This window comes from Cetorhinus maximus, chromosome 19 (genome assembly GCF_964194155.1).
Source record: "Cetorhinus maximus chromosome 19, sCetMax3.hap1.1, whole genome shotgun sequence".
NCBI lineage: Eukaryota > Metazoa > Chordata > Chondrichthyes > Lamniformes > Cetorhinidae > Cetorhinus > Cetorhinus maximus.
This window is the reverse complement of record NC_135897.1, coordinates 14,717,388-14,736,671: the sequence shown is the minus strand read 5'-3', so window position 1 is coordinate 14,736,671 and position 19,284 is coordinate 14,717,388. Positions and strand designations below refer to the sequence as shown.

General features: G+C 45.4%; 1 long non-coding RNA gene across 1 annotated transcript in view; it reads left to right on the top strand.

Moving 5' to 3' along the window:
• LOC144694144 (uncharacterized) overlaps window positions 1–18,541 on the top strand; it is a 31,592-nt gene extending 13,051 nt beyond the window's left edge. Inside the window, exons 2-3 of the long non-coding RNA XR_013579656.1 lie at window positions 9,204–9,296; window positions 18,444–18,541. This is a non-coding gene — a long non-coding RNA (uncharacterized LOC144694144). The remainder of the gene's footprint in view (window positions 1–9,203; window positions 9,297–18,443) is intronic.
• The last annotated feature ends 743 nt before the right edge of the window (window positions 18,542–19,284 follow it).

The following is a 19,284-nucleotide window of genomic DNA, read 5'->3' as shown; positions in this document are numbered from 1 at the left end:
GCCCGCGATCGGCACCGCACCGCGATTTTACGTGGGTGAGCCAATGAAGGCCCGCCCAGCGTGAAAGGCGGGTGGCAGCGCTGAGCGCTGCCTGCGCGGGCGGGCCAAGTGCAAATTTCGCGCATGTGCGTGAAAGAGTGCTTCAATCTCCCTGAGGCATGGAACTACCTCAGGGAGATGAAGCCCTGTTTAAAAAAAATTAATGTGCAAAATAAAAATGTCACAAAACATGTCCCCCTCATGTGACTGTCACATGAGCAGGGAAATGTTTTTAATTCAAGTGTGAAATTTTTATTTGCTTTTGGAAACCTGATCCCGCCCATGGATGAGATTTCCTAAAAAATGCAAAGGACGCTTGGTCTTTTCGCCTGCCCGTGTGAAACATTCAGCACAATTGTTAACCTAATGGCCCTAATAGGTCTTTTAATTGTCGGTGGGCGCACTGCCAACTCCACGCTCGCCCGCCGACCGAACTATCATGAGAGTGTGCATTGACGTTGGCACACCTGGCCGACGTCAATGAGCTTTATTTCACGCTCGAGCGTGTCAGTGTGCGATCGCACGCCAAGCGAAACATCCTGCCTTATGTCTTTTTCTCCATTTGACAACTAGCTGAGAGTTAATGTGGTGCAGGGTATGCCAGTATGTAATGCTGGACGTAGTAGGCAATTTATGCACAGCATGATCCCACAAAGTGCAATAAAATAAATGGCGAGCTCATGGCCAGGAATTTTCAGATGGCAGGGTTTTCAGTCCAGCCATCCAAAGAGTCAGTGGTGAACACACTCTCCTGTCAACACTGCCTGCCCCACAGCTAATGAGCTTTAATTGGCTGCAGGTAGGATTTCCGCTCCTCCCTTACTCGAGAGGAAGTCCCGCCTTAGAGAACTGCTGGCCAATCAGATTGGCCAGCAACTCCCTAGTCCCTGCAGCGCCAGAAGCTGCAGTGGACAGAAGTGGGATTTCATGCATCCCACGGAGCCTAAATCCCGGGATTGCAGATTGACAGATTGTCTGGCTGTCGGGTAGTGTAATAAACCTGGAAGATGCAGTATACTTTATTAATATACTTCAGAGGAGACTACATGCTTGTTCCAAGACCAAGGCTAAAAACTCCGCCCCTAAGATTGCTTACGCTTAAGGCTGATTGGTCTATACAGTCACATGATCCCCATGGTTTAATTTACAGTCATTACATTCCCCCCCTTTACTTTTGTTTTACCCTCTTATTTACAAAACATCTTAACTCATATTATATACAATTATATACAGTTCATGCCATTATAAATTTAGCCTTTGAGGACCATAAGACCATAAGACATAGGAGCAGAAATTAGGCCACTCGGCCCATCAAGTCTGCTCCCCCTTCAAACATGGCTGATAAGTTTCTCAACCCCATTCTCCCGCCTTCTCTTTGATCCCCTTACCAATCAAGAACCTATCTATCTCGGTCTTAAATATACTCAATGACCTGGCCTCCACAGCCTTCTGTGGCAATGAATTCCATAGATTCACCACTCTCTGGCTAAATAAGTTTCTCCTCTTCTCTGTTCTAAAAGGTCTTCCCTTTACTCTGAGGCTGTGCCCTCGGGTCCTAGTCTCTCCTACTAATGGAAACATCTTCCAAACGTCCACTCTATCCAGGCCTTTCAGTATTCTGTAAGTTTCAATCAGATCCCCCCTCATCCTTCTAAACTCCATCGAGTATAAACCCAGAGTCCTCAAACGTTCCTCATATGTTAAGCCTTTCATTCCTGGGATCATTCTCATGAACCTCCTCTGGACCCTCTCCAGGGCCAAAACATCCTTTTTGAGATACGGGGCCCAAAATTGCTCACAATATTCTAAGTGTGGTCTGACCAGAGCCTTATAAAGCCTCAGCAGCACGTCCCTGCTTTTATATTCTAGTCCTCTCGAAATAAATGCTAACAGTGCATTTGCCTTCCTAACTACCGACTCAACCTGCAAGTTAACCTTAAGAGAATCCTGGACTAGGACTCCCAAGTCCCTTTGCACTCCAGATTTCTGAATTCTCTCCCCATTTAGAAAATAGTCCATGCCTCTACTCTTCCTGCCAAAGTGCATGACCTCACAGTTCCCCACGTTGTATTCCATCTGCCACTTCTTTGCCCATTCTCCTAACCTGTCCAAATCCTTCTGCAGCCTCCCCACCTCCTCAATACTACCTGTCCCTCCACCTATCTTTGTATCATCTGCAAACTTAGCCAGGATGCCCTCAGTTCCTTTATCTAGATCATTAATGTGTGAAGTGAAAAGTTGTGGTCCCAACACTGACCCCTGCGGAACCCCACTAGTCACCGGCCGCCATCCTGAGAAGGACCCCCATATCCCCACTCTCTGCCTCCTGCCAGACAGCCAATCTTCTATCCATGCTAGTTCCTTGCCTCTAAAACCATGGGCTCATATTTACTGAGCAGCCTCCTGTGCGGCACCTTGTCAAAGGCCTTCTGGAAGTCCAAGTAGATAACATCCAATGGCTCTCCTTTGTCTAACCTACTCATTACCTCCTCAAAGAATCCTAACAGATTTGTCAGGCATGACCTCCCCTTGATGAAACCATGCTGACTTTGTCCGATTTTACCATGCACTTCCAAGTATTCTGGGATCTCATCCTTAATAATGGACTCTAAAATCTTACCAACGACCGAGGTCAGGCTAATCGGCCTGTCATATCCCATCTTTTGCCTCACTCCCTTCTTAAACAGGGGGGTTACATTAGCGATTTTCCAGTCCTCTGGAACCCTCCCTGACTCCAGTGATTCCTGAAAGATCACCACTAACGCCTCCACTATCTCTTCAGCTATCTCCTTCAGAACTCTGGGGTGTAATCCATCTGGTCCAGGTGATTTATCCACCTTCAGACCTTTCAGTTTTCCTAGCACCTTCTCCTTGGTAATGGCCACCATACTCACCTCTGCCCCCCGACTCTCTTGAATTTTGGGGATGTCACTTGTGTCTTCCACTGTGAAGACTGACGCAAAGTACCTATTCAGTTCCTCCGCCATTTCTTTGTTCCCCACTACTACTTCTACAGCGTCATTTTCCAGCGGCCCAATGTTCACTTTTGCCTCTCTCTGACCCTTTATAGATCTAAAAAAAACTCTTGCAATCTTCTTTTATATTACTGGCTAGTTTACCCTCATGTTTAATCTTCTCCCTCCTAATTTCTTTTTTAGTTGTCCTCTGTTGGTCTTTGTAGGCTTCCCAATCCCCTGGTTTCCCACTGCTCTTCGCCGCATTGTATGCTTTCTCTTTAGCTTTTATGCTGTACGTGACTTCCCTTGTCAGCCATGGGTGCCTCGTCCTCCCTTTAGTATGCTTCTTCTTCCTAGGGATGAATTTTTGCTTTGTCTCCCAAATTACTCCCAGAAACTCCTGCCATTGCTGTTCCACTGTCTTTCCTGCTAGGCTCATCTCCCAGTCAATTCTGGCCAGCTCCTCCCTCATGCCTCTGTAGTAGCCTTTATTCAACTGTAATACCGTTACATCTGATTCCAGCTTTTTCCTCTCAAATTGCAGGGTAAATTATATATTATGGTCACTTCCTCCTAAGGGTTCCTTCACCTTAAGCTCCCTTATCAAATCTGCCTCATTACACATCACTAAATCTAGAATTGCCTGTTCCCTAGTGGGCTCCACCACAATCTGCTCCAAAAAGCCATCTCGTAGACATTCCACAAAATCCTTTCCTTGGGATCCACTACCAACCTGATTTTCCTGGAGGTTTTCTGGAGATTTTCTGATTTGGATAGAGTGATGCTAATCTACATCTGGAAGGTCTTCCATTGGATCAACTTGCACAGGAACTGCAGCTTTGGAGACATCCCTCGACACTGGCAGTTCAGAATTATTTACTTCAACAGAGACATCAAGTATGTCTATCCTTTGTCGATCTGGCACCTCAGGGGTCAAAGTTTTGACTTTGATTTCAGGTGGATTAACTGGCCATTAGAGAGTTTCTTGACTTCTGAGATGATTCACGTTTTCCTAACAATCCTGTTTTCTACTTCTGTCCGCTAAGATAAAGGTCTTGTTTCAGAGACGATTGTACCAGGAACTCATCTCGGCCCAGTTACAAAATTTCGTACAAAAACTCTCTCCCCCACAGTAAACTCTCGACCTTTACTGTGAATATCATGATTTACTTTCTGACTACCCTGATTTCTCACCACCTTCCCCTCTAAATTAGGGAATACTAGACTCAACCACGTACAAAACCAACGCTTCATCAACAACTCTGAAGGTGTTAGTGGCTGCGTGAGGAGTTGTGCGATAGCTGAACGGGAATCATGAAATTTGTGTTTCTAATGTTCCCTCTTATAGTTTCTACATGCCTGTTTTAAAGGTTTGTACTGCTCTTTCTACCAAGACATTAGATGAGGGGTGTTAGGGTGCTGTTCTGATGTGTTTAATCCCATTTAGGTACACTAATCTTTGGAATTCAGTGCTAGTGAAAGCTACACCATTGTCTGACACAATAACTTCAGACAAACTGTGAACACTGAAACTCTGATGCAGTTTTTCAATGGTTGCAGACGAAGTAGGTGATCTCACTTCAAACACGTCCAACCATTTGGAATGTTCATTGATAATCACAAGAAACATGGTACCTAGAAATGGACCTACATAACCTATATGTAGTCTAACCCAGGGTCAAACAGGCCACTCCCACAGATGCAGTGGAGATGGAACGGGCAACTTCTGCTCTTGCTGACACTGGAGACAGTGTTTAACCATTTCTTCTATATCACTGTCTATACCTGGCCACAAGTTATAACCTCATGCGAGCATCTTCATTTTCAAAATACTAGGATGTGCACTATGAAGTTCTGCTAATAATGGTTTTCTTCCTAGCACAGGGATAATGACAAAAACAAAAATACCTGGAAAAACTCAGCAGGTCTGACAGCATCTGCGGAGTAGAACACAGTTAACGTTTTGAGTCCGAATGACTCTTCATCAGAACTAAGGAAAAATAGAAAAGAGGTGAAATATAAGCTGGTTTAAGGGGTGGGGGGTGGGACAGGTAGAGCTGGATAGAGGGCCAGTGATAGGTGGAGATTGCCAAAAGATATCATTGACAAAAGTACAAAGAGGTGTTGACGGTGGTGATATTAACTAAGGAATGTGCTAAAGGGGACATTAAGGGTAGAAAGAAGGATGAGCAAGGTACAGATAGCCCGAGTGGGGGTGGGGTGGGGTGAAGGAATCGAAATAGGCTAAAAGGTAGAGATAAAACAATGGATGGAAATACATTTAAAAATAATGGAAATAGGTTGAAAAGAGAAATCTATATAAATTATTGGAAAAAGGGGGATCGGAAAGAGGGTGGGGATGGAAGAGAGAGTTCATGATCTAAAGTTGTTGAACTCAATATTCAGTCCGGAAGGCTGTAAAGTACCTAATCGGAAGATGAGGTGCTGTTCCTCCAGTTTGCGTTGAGCTTCACTGGAACAATGCAGCAGGCCAAGGATGGACATGTGGGCATGAGAGCAGGGTGGTGTGTTGAAATGGCAAGCGACAGGGAGGTCTGGGTCATGCTTGTGGACAGACCGAAGGTGTTCCGCAAAGCCGTCGCCCAGTCTGCGTTTGGTCTCTCCAATGTAGAGGAAACAGCATTGGAAGCAGCAGATGCTGTAGGCTAAATTGAGGGAAGTGCAAGTGAAATACTGCTTCACTTGAAAGGAGTGTTTGGGCCCTTGGACAGTGAGGAGGGGGGAAATAAAGGGGCAGGTGTTGCACCTTCTGCGGTTGCATGGGAAGGTGCCGTGGGAGGGGGTTGAGGTGTAGGGGGTGACGGAGGAGTGGACCACTGTGTCCCGGAGGGAATAATCCCTGCAAAATGCCGCCAGGGGGGGTGAAGGGAAGATGTGGTTGGTGGTGGCATCATGCTGGAGTTGGCGGAAATGGCGGAGGATGATCATTTGAATGTGGAGGCTGGTGAGGTGATAAGTGAGGACAAGGGGGACCCTATCATGGCTATGGGAGGGAGAGGAAGGTGTGAGGGTGGATGCGCAGGAGATGGGCCGGACACGGTTGAGGGCCCTGTCAACCACCGTGGGTGGAAAACCTCGGTTAAGGAAGAAGGAAGACATGTCAGGAACTGTTTTGGAAAGTGGCATCATCAGAACAGATGCGACGGAGGCGAAGGAACTGAGAGAATGGGATGGAGTCCTTACAGGAAGCGGGGTGTGAGGAGCTGTAGTCGAGGTAGCTGTGGGAGTCGGTAGGCTTGTAATGAATATTGGTGGACAGTCTATCACCAGAAATTGAAACTGAGAGGTCAAGGAAGGGAAGGGAAGTGTCAGTGATAGACCACGTGAAAATGATGGAGGGGTGGCAATTGGAAGCAAAATTAATAAATCTTTCCAGGTCCAGACGAGAGCATGAAGCTTCACCGAAGCAGCCATCGATGTACCAGAGAAAGAGTTGTGGGAGGGGGCCAGAGTAGGACTGGAACAAGGAATGCTCCACATACCCCATAAAGAGACAGGCATAACTGGGGCCCATGCGAGGATAATGACTCTTGCTCCTCATAACAAGATACCATCTTAACAACTCAGTTTGAATCTACATACAAAGAATGGTTTTAACTTTTCAGGAACTTGTGCATTTGATCATCCTTGTAATACTTGTTCTTTGACTCTTGCTAAAATTGGATCCTGATTCATCCAATTCTTCATCTGTCTTGCACAGACTGGTGAGGAGTCCAGGAAATTTAATGCAAGTGCTACCTCTTGAGGTACTGGAACATGTGTAATACTGTTGGGCAAAGAGAGATGTCTCAGGGTGTCTGCGTTTGTTATGAGCACACTCAGACAGTGCATAAAAGTATACTTGTGTGCCGACAATATCAAAGCCCATCTCTGAATTCTGGCAGAAGCTATCAGTGGGAATGCCTTATCTTCACTAACAATCCTAACAGTGATTTGTAACTTGACACTATGTTGAAGTGTTGACAGTACAAATGTTGATGGCATTTCTTTACTCCAAATATGAAAGATTAGCCTTCTTTTTCAATTTGTTAGTATCCTTTCTTGGCTGCAGGAGGGGTTCTGGAGATATACTCTATTGGTCTTTCAGATCCATCCTCCATCTTGTGCGACATTATCGCTCCCACTCCATAGGGAGATGCATCATAAGTGAGTATCCATTCCTTAGATTGGTCATAGTGCACCAGCAGACACGACAAGCATAAAAGTTTCGTCACACTTGTGAAGGCTTCCTCTTGCTGAGCCTTCCAGGACCAAAAAAATGTTTTTTTTTCAATATTAAGTGCAAAGGGGCTAAGGCTGTAGATAGATTAGACAAAAATCGACCGTAATAGTTTATCATGCCCAAAAATGACTTGAGCTCTGTGATGTTAGTAGGAGAGGGCGCTTCCTTGATTGCCCTGACTTTATCCTCTAATGGATGCAACCCTTGGGCATCTATACGATGACCCAAATATGCAACTTCCTTTGCTTGGAAGGTGAACTTTTCTTTTTTTAAACGAACATCAGTCTCTAAAAATCTCTTCAGAACCTCTTTGAGATTTGCCGCACACTCTGCTTCTGTGGATCCTGCAATTAGGACGTCATGCAAGTACACTATAACTTGGGCGAGTCCTTGTAGTTAGCTCTGGAAAATCACACAGGCAGAGAACCCACTGAAGGGTAGGCATGTATACTGGTACAGGCCCTGGTGAGTGTTTATGGTGACATAGCTTCTTGATGTGTTGTCCAGCTCAAGCTGCTGATGCGCATGACTCATGTCCAGTTTAGTATAAGATCTTCCTCCTGCAAATTTAGCGTACAGATCTTCAATCCTTGGGTTGGTATTTGTCTAATGTCACAGCCTTGTTCACAGTTAATTTGTAATCCCACAAATGCGAACGGTTTGATCTAGTTTCATCACAGGGTCTATGGGTGCTGCCCATTCTGAAAATGGGACTGACAGGATTAATCCTAACTTCTTCAACTGGCACAATGCCACATCCATCCTCTCCTTTAGGGCATAAGGCACAGGCCTGGCCTTAAAGAACTGGGGTGTTGCTTCAGAGTTCATGTATATTTTAGCTTGTAGACCTTTTATTTTGCCCAACTCACCTCAGAATACTCTGTCATAGTTTTTTAACAACTCAGGAATTCCTCCTGTTCTGACTTGAAAGGTTTCTAACCAATCGACTTTAATTTCTTTCAACCAATCACAGCCCAGAAGGCTAGGTCCTTCTCCTGTTACAATCACTGGCAGCTGGGCTGTCTGTTGCCTGTAGGATACAGGTACAGAGGTGATTCCTTTCACCTGTATTGTCTCTCCAGCATAAGTTCTTAGCTGAGCTGTGGTTTGCTCCAAACTCAATGGCTGGGTACCTTCTCTGAGGTATTTAAAGATGTGTTCTCCCACTGCTGTGGTCAATGCTCCTATATCAATCTCCATGACTAGAGGCTTCTCATTTACATGAAGTGTAACAGTGATTGGTTCAGTTTTCCTGGCCTTCAGGTTGTGTAGGGAATGAACGTCAGTATCAGTAACTTCTGGCTTCTCTATATTGTGCATTTCATTTAACTTGACCTGCTGTCTGAATGGCTGTCTTGATTGAGTCCTGCACTATTTAATAACATGCATTCTGCCTCTTTAAATCTACAGACTTTGGGTGCATGATTTCCCCCACAATGGTAACACTTTAACTTGAAGTCCTGCTTCACTGTAGCCTCCTTGATCTTTGTGCCACACCCAGTGGCAGGTTCCCACCCTAACTGCAGAACGGCGCCATATTGCACACTCTGCAAAGCCAGTGAATGCCTCTCAGCACTGTCCATTGCTAGCGCTATCTCCATGGCGCGTCTCAGATCTCCCTCAACTTCTGCAAGCAAACAAATGGCATTGTTGTTTATGCCCCCGAACTAAACCATCTCGCAACATGTTGTTTAAAGTATCACCAAAGTCACAGTGCTCCGTTAACTGTTTTAACATTGTGACCGACTCACCAGGGGCCCTTACTCAAGGATTAAACTCGAATCTTTGCATGATCACAGAGGGTTTAGGCTGAGAATGTCCTTTCACGAGGTCAACTAGCTCAGTGAAGGATCTGGAATTTGGTGCATTTGGAGTCATCAAGTTATGGATTCAGTTAGAGATTTTGTTCCTGCAGACATTTAGCAGGATTTCCTTCTTTTTCTCCTCTGCCATTATTTCATGAGCTACAAAGTAGAAACCGAATTGCTCAATGTATTGACTCCAGTCCTCGACGAAAGAGTCAGACGGGTCAATTCTACCAAAGTGAGGCATTGCTGGTGAGTATGCTTCTTTTATTTTCTTCCCTTGGAGTACTGGAATTCTCACAGTTGTGAGATGAGGCGCTGAGAGTGCAGGACAGGTTTCTTGTAAGAAACAGTAAACTTTATTAACAGACTGCAGAGGAGACTGTTTGCTTGTTCCAAGACCAAGGCTAAAATCTCCGCCCCTAAGGTTTCCCACACCTAGGATTGATTGGCCTATGCAGTCACATGATTCCCAAAACAGTAAGAAACGCTTTAGCTTACAATCATTACAGGCAGGGAGGCTGCAACCGGGGGAAGTGGACAGCAGAGAAGGAGAGGTTGGGGAAGGCCTGGGGAAGTCATGGATAGAAGTTCCAGAGAGGTCGGGGGCAAAAGGTTGGAGAATAGATAATGGATGGAAGGTCAGAGGGGAGTGGGGGGTGGGGAGTGGTGGTGGCGGGGGATTGTGGATGAAAGGTCAGGAGAGATCCTGGTTGGAAGGTGGGGAGATGGGGAGACTGCTGGTTTGGGAGGGGATACCAAAGGATTGCTGGAGGAATCTGCTCCTCCTGGCCTACAAGCCAGGCTGGAAAGGCACTTTACCATTGGGTAAGACTTTCTCACTTCCCATCAGGTGGCAGGTTGCATGAGCCCTGGGAAATGCACACTGGAGACATTAGATTTAAAGGTGAATAACATTCAATACAGAAAGACATCAGTAATGTCTCAGGAGGTTGTTAATTAATGTGATTAGTAACCACTGTCCAGACTAATTAAATCCCTGACTTTGAAGAGTGGCTTATTCATGGGTATCCAACATGCCTCCATAAACCCGGATGTGGCTGTGTTGGAGCCGGGTTGCAGTCGCAAACTGAAAATAATTTATTTTAACTATTTTCCCGCTGCTCACCCACCCTTTCTTGGGGGTTGAAAATCTATCCCTCCCAACCACAACTTAACCTCAATGAGTTACTGGATGGTTATATCAACATACAGTTTTGTAGAATACAGTGAGTAGATCTTATTTCCTGATTCAGCACAGATTGGGCACAGGGGTTGGGGTTGGGATTGGGAAATTGGGAGTCTGCTTTTGTTATTACTGTTATTACTGCCAGCTGTGATTTCCCAGGTCTTCTGCTGAGGAACTGCTGCCTCTTTGTAAATGTGTCAGGAATGGGTCCAATCATGAAAGCCCTTCATGGCCTTTGAGTGTTGGTTCCTCAAAGATTAATTTTACTGCTACACTTGCAGGTGAACTTTATCTGTGATAACTTTTTCTCAGGTCTCTTGTGGAGCATTTTGGTTCTGTAGCATTCATTTTTTGCTTTTCCTTGCACATTTGTTTTCTGTGTTCACTGGTGTTCCTATCACAGTATTACTCAGGGCTGCAGTTTTAGTTGTAGCAACGAGAAATTGGAACAATGGCCAATCCTCTGCACTTTGCCCTGGCACTGTGGAGAAGCAGCGGGAGTAATAGGGGAGGAAACAGAAAGAGGCGTGATGGCACCAGAGATTTACTGGCCACCCTATTCCCAGGAGCTGGGTCAGAAAAACATGGGAACAGGTGGAGACTATTCAATTGCTCAAGCCTGTTCTGCCATCCAATTAGATCATAGCTGATCTTTAAGTCAACTCCATTTAGCCACCTTTGCATAGTCTTAACACCCTTAGCTGGATCTACAATCTCAGTCTTGAAAATTTCCATTGACCTCCAGCAGCCACAGCATTTTGTGGGAGAGAATTCCACATTTCCATTGTCTTTTGTTTGAAAATGTGCATCATGATTTCACTCGCCTAGCTCTAATTTGAAGGTTATGCCCCTTTGTTTTGGATTGTCTGCCAGAGAAAAGTGTTTCTCTATATTTACCCTGTTCAATCCATTCATCATTTTAAACACCTTAATTTAAACGCCCCTCAATGAGCTCAGCTCCAGAGAATGCATGGCATGTTTATGCAACCTGTCTTCATAATTTAACCCTTTACAATTTTATCAAATCCCCACCATGCCCCCTCCAAGGTCAATATATTCATCCTAAGGTGGGGGTGCCCAAAACTGAGCTTAATACTCTAAAAGGGGTCCAGCCAAAGCTCTGTATATCTGAAGAGTCTATACCTGGATAGAGGGGTGCCAGGAGGTTCTTTTGCAAAGGTGATTGTCATGGAGTTATGCCACCTCCTTTTATCAAATCATAAGGCAGGGATGTCTCTGCTGCTGGCTGTAGAGGTGGAGACAGCCTTCAATTTCTATGGCACTCAATCATCCTAAGCTACCTGCGGTGACCTTGGCCAAGTAGGTCAACCAGCAGTGCACCGATGATTGAAGTGTTGTTTGCCAGGAAGAGCCCAGGGGAAGGGCAGGAGCAGGAGGCCACAGTACCTCTACTGAAGGACTGGTCTCCCTGAAGTGTAGACATGATGAAGAGCAGGCAATATAACCACCCAAACTCCAGCACCAATGTTTCGAATGGACTCCATTTAACTAACATCAGTGACCAGTATCAACTGTGGCTCAGTTTTTGGCACTTTTGCCTTTGAATCAGAAGGTCATGGTTGAAGTCCCACTCCAGAAATTTGAGGTGTTACGAGGATGTGCTTTACAAACTTACAATTTCAAAATTTTCTTTTTCTGGCTGGATTAAAAAAAATTGGAACACCCTCTACAGACAATGACAAAACTGTCCAGATGCTACAATACACACAATCTTGCATTCTACCAAGTGGGATGAAGGCAGGCCCCTGGGTTGCATGAAAGACCACATGCCCTGTCGATTCACACCATCCTGAGGCTTTTTAAATGTTTCTGAGATGAGACATCAAAATCTAATTTCCCTGCTCTGAAACAAGAACTGCAGCAAACATGAACTGATAGAATTTCTCCGGAATATACAGCCAGCAAAGTACTTCAAGGGCCCCCTTACCAAACAGGAGAGAGAAAAAAGACAATGCGTACTGAACACAGGTTGTTAAAGCCGTGTGCCCTCTCTACCTCTCTTCCTCTCTTGGAACTTGAAAGTGATGTGCTCAGTTTGCAAAGTCACCAACCTGAGAAGAGAAATCTACTGCGAACTGAGATCTTTTCAGAAAAAATGTGGAAACTTGCTCCATACAACTACACCCAGAGGGCAGCTAACCAAAGCAGCCGTGACTTTGAATCGCCCTATCAAGACCGTCCAAGGAAAAGCTAATCGTAAACTCTTTTGTTTTATCCTTCATGAACTGTAAAAAAAAAACCTATTAGCCTATCCTCTTACTCTGCCATCTGTACTTGTGTGTGTAGATGTGTGTGTGTGTGTGTGGACCCAGGTGCATGCGTGTGTCGTGTGAATGTTGGTTGCTATTTGCCTAGTTTTTTTTAGCTCAGGAAGTAGTTTCAATAAACTTATCATGTTCTTTGTTTAACCTAAGGAAACCTGCCTGACTAATTCTTTACAAACTGAAAGGGTAAATTGTAGGACTCTTACAGAATTGACAAAGCACATCCTCTCTACATTCAATAGAAAAACCTATTATGGTCAAACCTGGAGTGGGAGAATAGGGGAGTCATTTCACACCCACCCCCCCCACCCGCCCCCATTCATGTGGGCATAACAGAGCCCATAATCCAGGCGGACACTCCAAAGCAGCACTGAAAGAATGCTGCACTATACTTCAGATGAGGCATTAAACTGAACCTTCTCTCTCAGGTGAACATAAATGATCCCGTGGTGCTATTCAAAGAAGAGTGGGGGAGCCCTGAGCGATATTCACCCCTCAGTCACAATCATAGAAACAGATCAGCTGTTCACTTATTACATCACTTTGTGGGATCTTGCTGTGCATACGTTTCCTACATATTGATTGCCACGTTTCCTACATTACAACAGTGTTTACACTTCAAAAGTACTTAATTGATGGTAAATTGTTTTGAGACACCCTGAGGTTGTGGAAGGCGCTATAGAAATGCAATTTATTTCTCTACATGAGCGTTGAATGGTGCAAGTCGGTCCTCAATTGCTGATTGCCGCTGCGGGTTACATGCTAAATCCCCAGAGCACATGGATTTTCACTGGTGCTATTTCCAGGCGTAGTGAGTGACAGGCTGTCCAGCCTTCATTCTCATTAGAAACTTCTTCATCATCTTGGGGAATAGATAGAAACAGGACAGGGATATGTGCTGGAATAGTGAATGCATGGAATCCCTCAACAGTAAAATTGCATGGACCATGCTGTGGTAGTGCAGCGTGTGCCTGCTGTGTTATTGTTGGTAAGTGTGTGATTGCTCGAGAAAGTGTAAGTAAGACAACTTGGTGAGGCCTATCAAATCTCTGCAGTCTCCAAGCTGCAGATTTGCAGAGTGTGTACTCTTTACATCTGTTTAAATGCCCACAATTGTGGACATGCTTTGTGAATGCGACTGATCTCTCCTGTTCTGGATGTCCATTTAGGGTAAGCAAGCACTGAGGCCCAGGCTCTCCTCCACAATTTCATCTGCAACTGGATGAGATTGTGTCAGGGAATGATAAACAAATGCAGGACAAGAGGCCTCCTCCAGCTCACTGAGCTAACCGGGAGGTCTCTCCCTGCACTCCTGATAGGACCACTCCTTACCCACCAGTTGTTTGTAAAAGGGTGACTCACAGCCTGATGGAGTGCCCTTCGCAGGGAAAAGGTTCTTAGCTAAGTATCAAAGGGTTGCAAAGGCATTGGAATCTGTTTGAGCAGCCTACATCCATCTCGCTTGTGATTCAATAATCATATGCTCAATTGGAAGCAGGCCTTGTAGCTATGATTACAAATAATTTTTTAAAAATTCATTCATGGGATGAGGGTGTCGCTGGCTAGGCCAGCATTTATTGCCCATCCCTAACTGCCCTTCAGAAAGTGGCGCCTTATTGAACTGTTGTAGTCCTTGTGTTATGGGAACGCCGACAGTGCTATTAGGGAGGGAGTTCCAGGATTTTGACCCAGTGACAATGAAGGAACGGCAATGTATTTCCAAGTCAGGATGGTGAGTGACTTGGAGGGGAGCTTCCAGGTGGCAGTGTTCCCCTCTAACTGCTGCCCTACCCTTCCAGGTGGTCAAGGTAGCGGGTTTGGAAGGTGCTGTAAAAGAAGCCTTAGTGAGTTGCTGCAGTGCATCTTGTAGGTGGTACACACTGCTGCCACTGTGTGTTGGTGGTGGATTGAATGTTTATTGTGGTGAATGGGGTGCCAGTCAAGTGGCTGCTTTGTCCTGGATGGTGTCAAGCTTCTTCAGTGTTGGTGGAGCTGCACTCATCCAGGAAAGTGGAGAGTATTCCATCACACTCCTGACTTGTACCTGGTAGATGGTGGACCGGCTTTGGGGAGTCAGCAGGTGAGTTACTCGTCACAGGATTCCTAGCCTTTGACCTGCTTTTGTAGCCACAGTATTTATATGGCTAGTCCAATTCAGTTTCTGGTCAATGGTAATCTCCAGGATGTTGATAGTGGGGGATTCAGTGATGGTAATGCCATTGAATGTCAAGGGGCAATGGTTAGATTCTCTCTTGTTGGAGATGGTCATTACCTGACACTTGTGAGGCGCAAATGTTACTTGCCATTTGTCAGCTCAGGCCTGGATATTATCCAGGTCTTGCTGCATTTGGACATGGACTGCTTCAGTATCTGAGGAGTCGCGAATGGTGCTGAACATTGTGCAATCATCAGCGAACATCCCCACTTCTGACCTTATGATGGAAGGAAGGTCATTGATGAAACAGTTGAAGATGGTTGGGCCCAGGACACTATCCTGAGGGACTCCTGCACTGATGTTGCATGTTTCAACATTCACTGCTGAATTGAGCCTGCAGTAATATGGGTGTGCATGCTGTAATCTGAAAATGACTTACTCCAATTTGTTTTAAGTCACGTCTGTTGAACAATTGCAGAAAAGTTTAGGGAAATACAAAATGGAAATTTGCCCACAGTGGGTTAAATTGACTAATGTCACTGAGTGGCTGAGGGTTCAATAGGTCATGATCATGTGGATGTCTAATGGAGTCTGGATATAAAAGGAGCTGCATCAAAGAGCAGAAGCAAGAGTGTTAGACAGCTTTGATATTGGCTATCCCTTGCTAGGAAGGGTGATTGTCTTCCATGTCTCTGAAGATGGCTGATGAGGCCAATTCGGGATCTGCAGACTTTATGGCACTTAGGACATTTGTTGTCATGTGGGATGCCTGGTCGTGTGTTATCAGTTCGGGCCATGGTGTGTTCTTTTCGCCGCTCTCACTTTTCCTCTTCATTTTGTCGCCTTTGGGTCTCAAAATGCTGGGATCCTTCCCAAAAACTCTGCCGCCATCTCAATCAGTCTAGGGCGATGGTCTCCCAGGAGTTGATGTCAATGTTGCATTCATGTTGCTTTCGACACATTCTTGAAGAATTTTTCTGTCCTCTTCTGGTGTATCTGCCCTGACTGAGCTTGGAGAAGAAGACTTGCTTTGGGAGCCTGGTATCTGATATCCGAACTATATGACCAACCCAACAAAGCTGATGGTGGATAATCATCACCTCGATGCTTGTGGTGCTTGCTTGTGAGAGGATATTGATTTTGATGCATCTGTCCTCCCGCTTAATATGTGAGATCTTCCACAGGCAACACTGATGTATGACTCCAGGACTTGGAGATGCCTCCTGTTCATTGTCCATGTTTCAGCCCTACACAATAAGGAAGGGATCACGACCACATGGTTGACTGTGAGCTTGGTTTCAGTTCTAATGTTGCGATCTTCATACATTCACTTCCTCGGGTGGCCAAAAGCTACACCAGCAGATTTCCAGTGATGGTGGATTTCTTCCTCAATGCCAGCTTCTATGGGAGATAACTTCCAAGGTACTGGAAGTGATCCACACTTTCCAGGCATGAATCCTAAACAATGGGGCTGGGGTGTGTGCATTTGGAGGCTTGCCTTCTGAATGTTGAGTGTAAGTCCCATTTTCTCACCTGCCTCAGCAAATACATCAACAATTCTCTGGAGATCTGTTTCCAACACAGAATTTACTTCAGCATCATCAGTGTATTGGAGCTCAATGACTGAGGCCAGGTCTTGGTTTTTGATTGGAGTCATCAGAAATTAAATAGTTTACCGTCCATTCGATAAATAAGCTGCACTCCAGCAGGGAGCTTGTCTCTAGTCAGACGGAGCATGGCAGCAAGGAAGATCGAAGAAGAATTGGAGTGATGACATAACGTTATTTGACTCCTGACTTAACCTCAAAAGGGTCTGCAATGGATTCAATGTCAAGGATCACCACTCGCATATCATCATGAAGCAGACGAAGGATGGTAATGGGTTTTGGAGGACATCCATACTTCAGCAGAATCTTCCAGGGTGCCTCACAATTTACAGAAGTGAAGGCCTTTGTCACATCAAAGAACACAATGTAGAGAGGTTGATGTTCACAATATTTTCCTTGTCGTTGGTGAGCTGTAAAAATCATGTCGGCCATGCCTCTCAATGACCTAAACCCATACTGAGACGCGGGAAGTAGCTCTTCAGCAGATATAATAAATCCATTCAGAAGGGTTCTGTAATAATCTTTCCTGCAATGGAAAGCAGGGAGATGCCTCTGTAATTTCCACAGTTGGATTTGTCCCCTCTCTTGAAGATTGTCACAATCATGGCGTCCTTGAGATCATTTGGGACTCCCTCTTTATTTCGGATCTGTAGGATAAGGGCATGGAGCTGGGACATTTGCTCCTCTCCTCCATGCTTAAAGATTTCAGTGGGGATTCCATCACCTCCTGCTGCTTTGTTGATCTTCATTTATATGATGGCTTTCATCGCCTCCATAGGCATTGGCAGAGTTCTGACCTCATCTTGTGAGAAGAAATTGAAGTCACTGGACAGCGATTGATTCTTGATCGAAAAAGTCTTCTTGATCAGACCTCCCCTGTCCTTAGGCCTCAGGGGAGCTGGTTTTTGAGTACCTGGGCCATAAGTGGTCTTTGTAGCAGTGAAGAAGGCACGGATATCATTCATGTCAAAGTGATGCTGAATTTCCTTTGCCTTGTCTGCGAACCACATGTTCTTCATGTCATGGGTGCACCTTTGTATCTTGGCCTTTGCTCATTGGTAAGCCAGGTTCTTTTGCTTTGAGTTTTGGTCATTCCACCAGGTGCAGAAAGCCTTGTGCTTATGATCAATCAGTTTGTTGATATCCTGATCATTTTCATCAAACTAATCCTGATGTTTCCTGACAGAAAATCCAAATGTCTCTTTGCAGACGTTGTTGATACTGGACTTAAGGGCATCCCAAGCACTGTGGGCACTCTTCTGTTCTCAAGTGAAGTTTGAAAGTTTTACCCTAAGGCAGTGTTGGAATCGGTCTCTTTTGATTGGATCCTTCAGAGCTTCAACGTTGATCTTTCACGGGGATCTCTTCTGTTGCACCCAATGTTTGCAAGCTAGCTTGGGAGATGAGCTCAGAAAGAAAGACACCAGTATGTGACATCCTTTAGCGTGGAGAAATGGTTGCATTACTACTGTAGCATTAGGGTGTTCAGGATTGAAAGGGTTGATGTAAGGAACTGGAGAAACAGTACCGCTCACATAATGATGTAAGAGACACATGACCAAGAGTCAAGAGGGAGAATGCTCATGGCTTAGACTGAGTAACACTGAGTTATGTATATCTGTATTTAGTTACATTTATGCAATAAACCAGTGATGGTTCAGACACACCAATGTCCCAGCAATTGTTCCTTAGCTAGTCACAACCAACATACAAATGTGTCTTGACAGAATGAAACCTAGATCCAACCAAGACGATCAGAGGGTTCATTCTGCTGCAGCCTTTGTCCACCAGAACAGCTGTGGAGATATCCCAGATGGCACATCTTCCTCAGTCTGCTCTGTTGTTTAGGACTTGCTTGCGAGAGCCCCTTCTGCTGAGTATTTCTAAGGTTCCTAATGGGCCTTCACTGTAACCAAAGTGGCCCAGGACATGAGGAGCTTTGATCAACCTTTTCTTACTCATTGTCCAGGTTCCGCGGTGAGGGCGAGGGTGTGGACTTTGGAATCTAGCTTTAATACCTGCTTGTTAAAGGATTAGTGTGATATCATTCTGTCATTTGTCATTATTGCCTTGTTACTGTGTGTAACTAATTCTACTTGACCATTAAAATTGTTAATTGCTACAATATTAGTTTCCCACCACCTAACTCTTATTCCTTTTCAGTTCAGCTCCCCAAGATGTTGAAGGTCCTCAGCCAGTGGATGATGAAGAAGATAGTGGTGATGAAGAGACACTGTCACTCAATCATAGGAACATTGGAGCAGGAGTAGGCAATTTTATCCCTTGATCAGAATTTTATGGTGCCTCGGGTGGGATGGAGGGCTGGAAAATTGGTTGCCATAGCAATGGTGCCATGCCTGCTGTGAGTTTACCAGTGGTGGGGGAGGTGTCGGCTGGCCTGCACACCGGGGGCCAATGGAGGCCCTTAAGCGGCCAAACAGAAGGCCACTGAAGGGCCATCTCCTGCAGCTGCTGGGACTGAATCCATGGTGGAGGAGGCTGTTGCCATGTATTTAGCCTGCCAGGTGAAACCTAATGGACTGGTGGCCCAGCAAGAGAGGATATACATCCTTTTTGGGCCCCCTGTCTAAATCTCCCCCGACTGCCCTCAGCTTTCCCCTCCTCCCTGCATCCACACCCCCGAACCCCCCCCGCCCATTCCTGACAATATTGCCCCCCATCAACCTCTCCTCACCAGGGCCTGCCAGCCTGGCCCTGGTTAGACCCCGGACTCATGTCATAGTCTGGGCTTGATCACCAAAGACTTTCTTTAGAGACTTTTGCAGTACCAGTGGCCACTTCCACTGAGTTTTTGCTTCACCATTTTTGTATGCTCATTTCACAGAATTGAATTGGCTCTCTCTACCAGCGCTGAAATAAATCAGCACAAGGAATTTCTGCTGAACTTCTCCCAATCCACAGCCATCACTCTGATGAAGATTTAGAAACTAGAGGGAAATAGTATACAAAGGGTTCACACATTTTCTCCAGGGATGCTACCTTC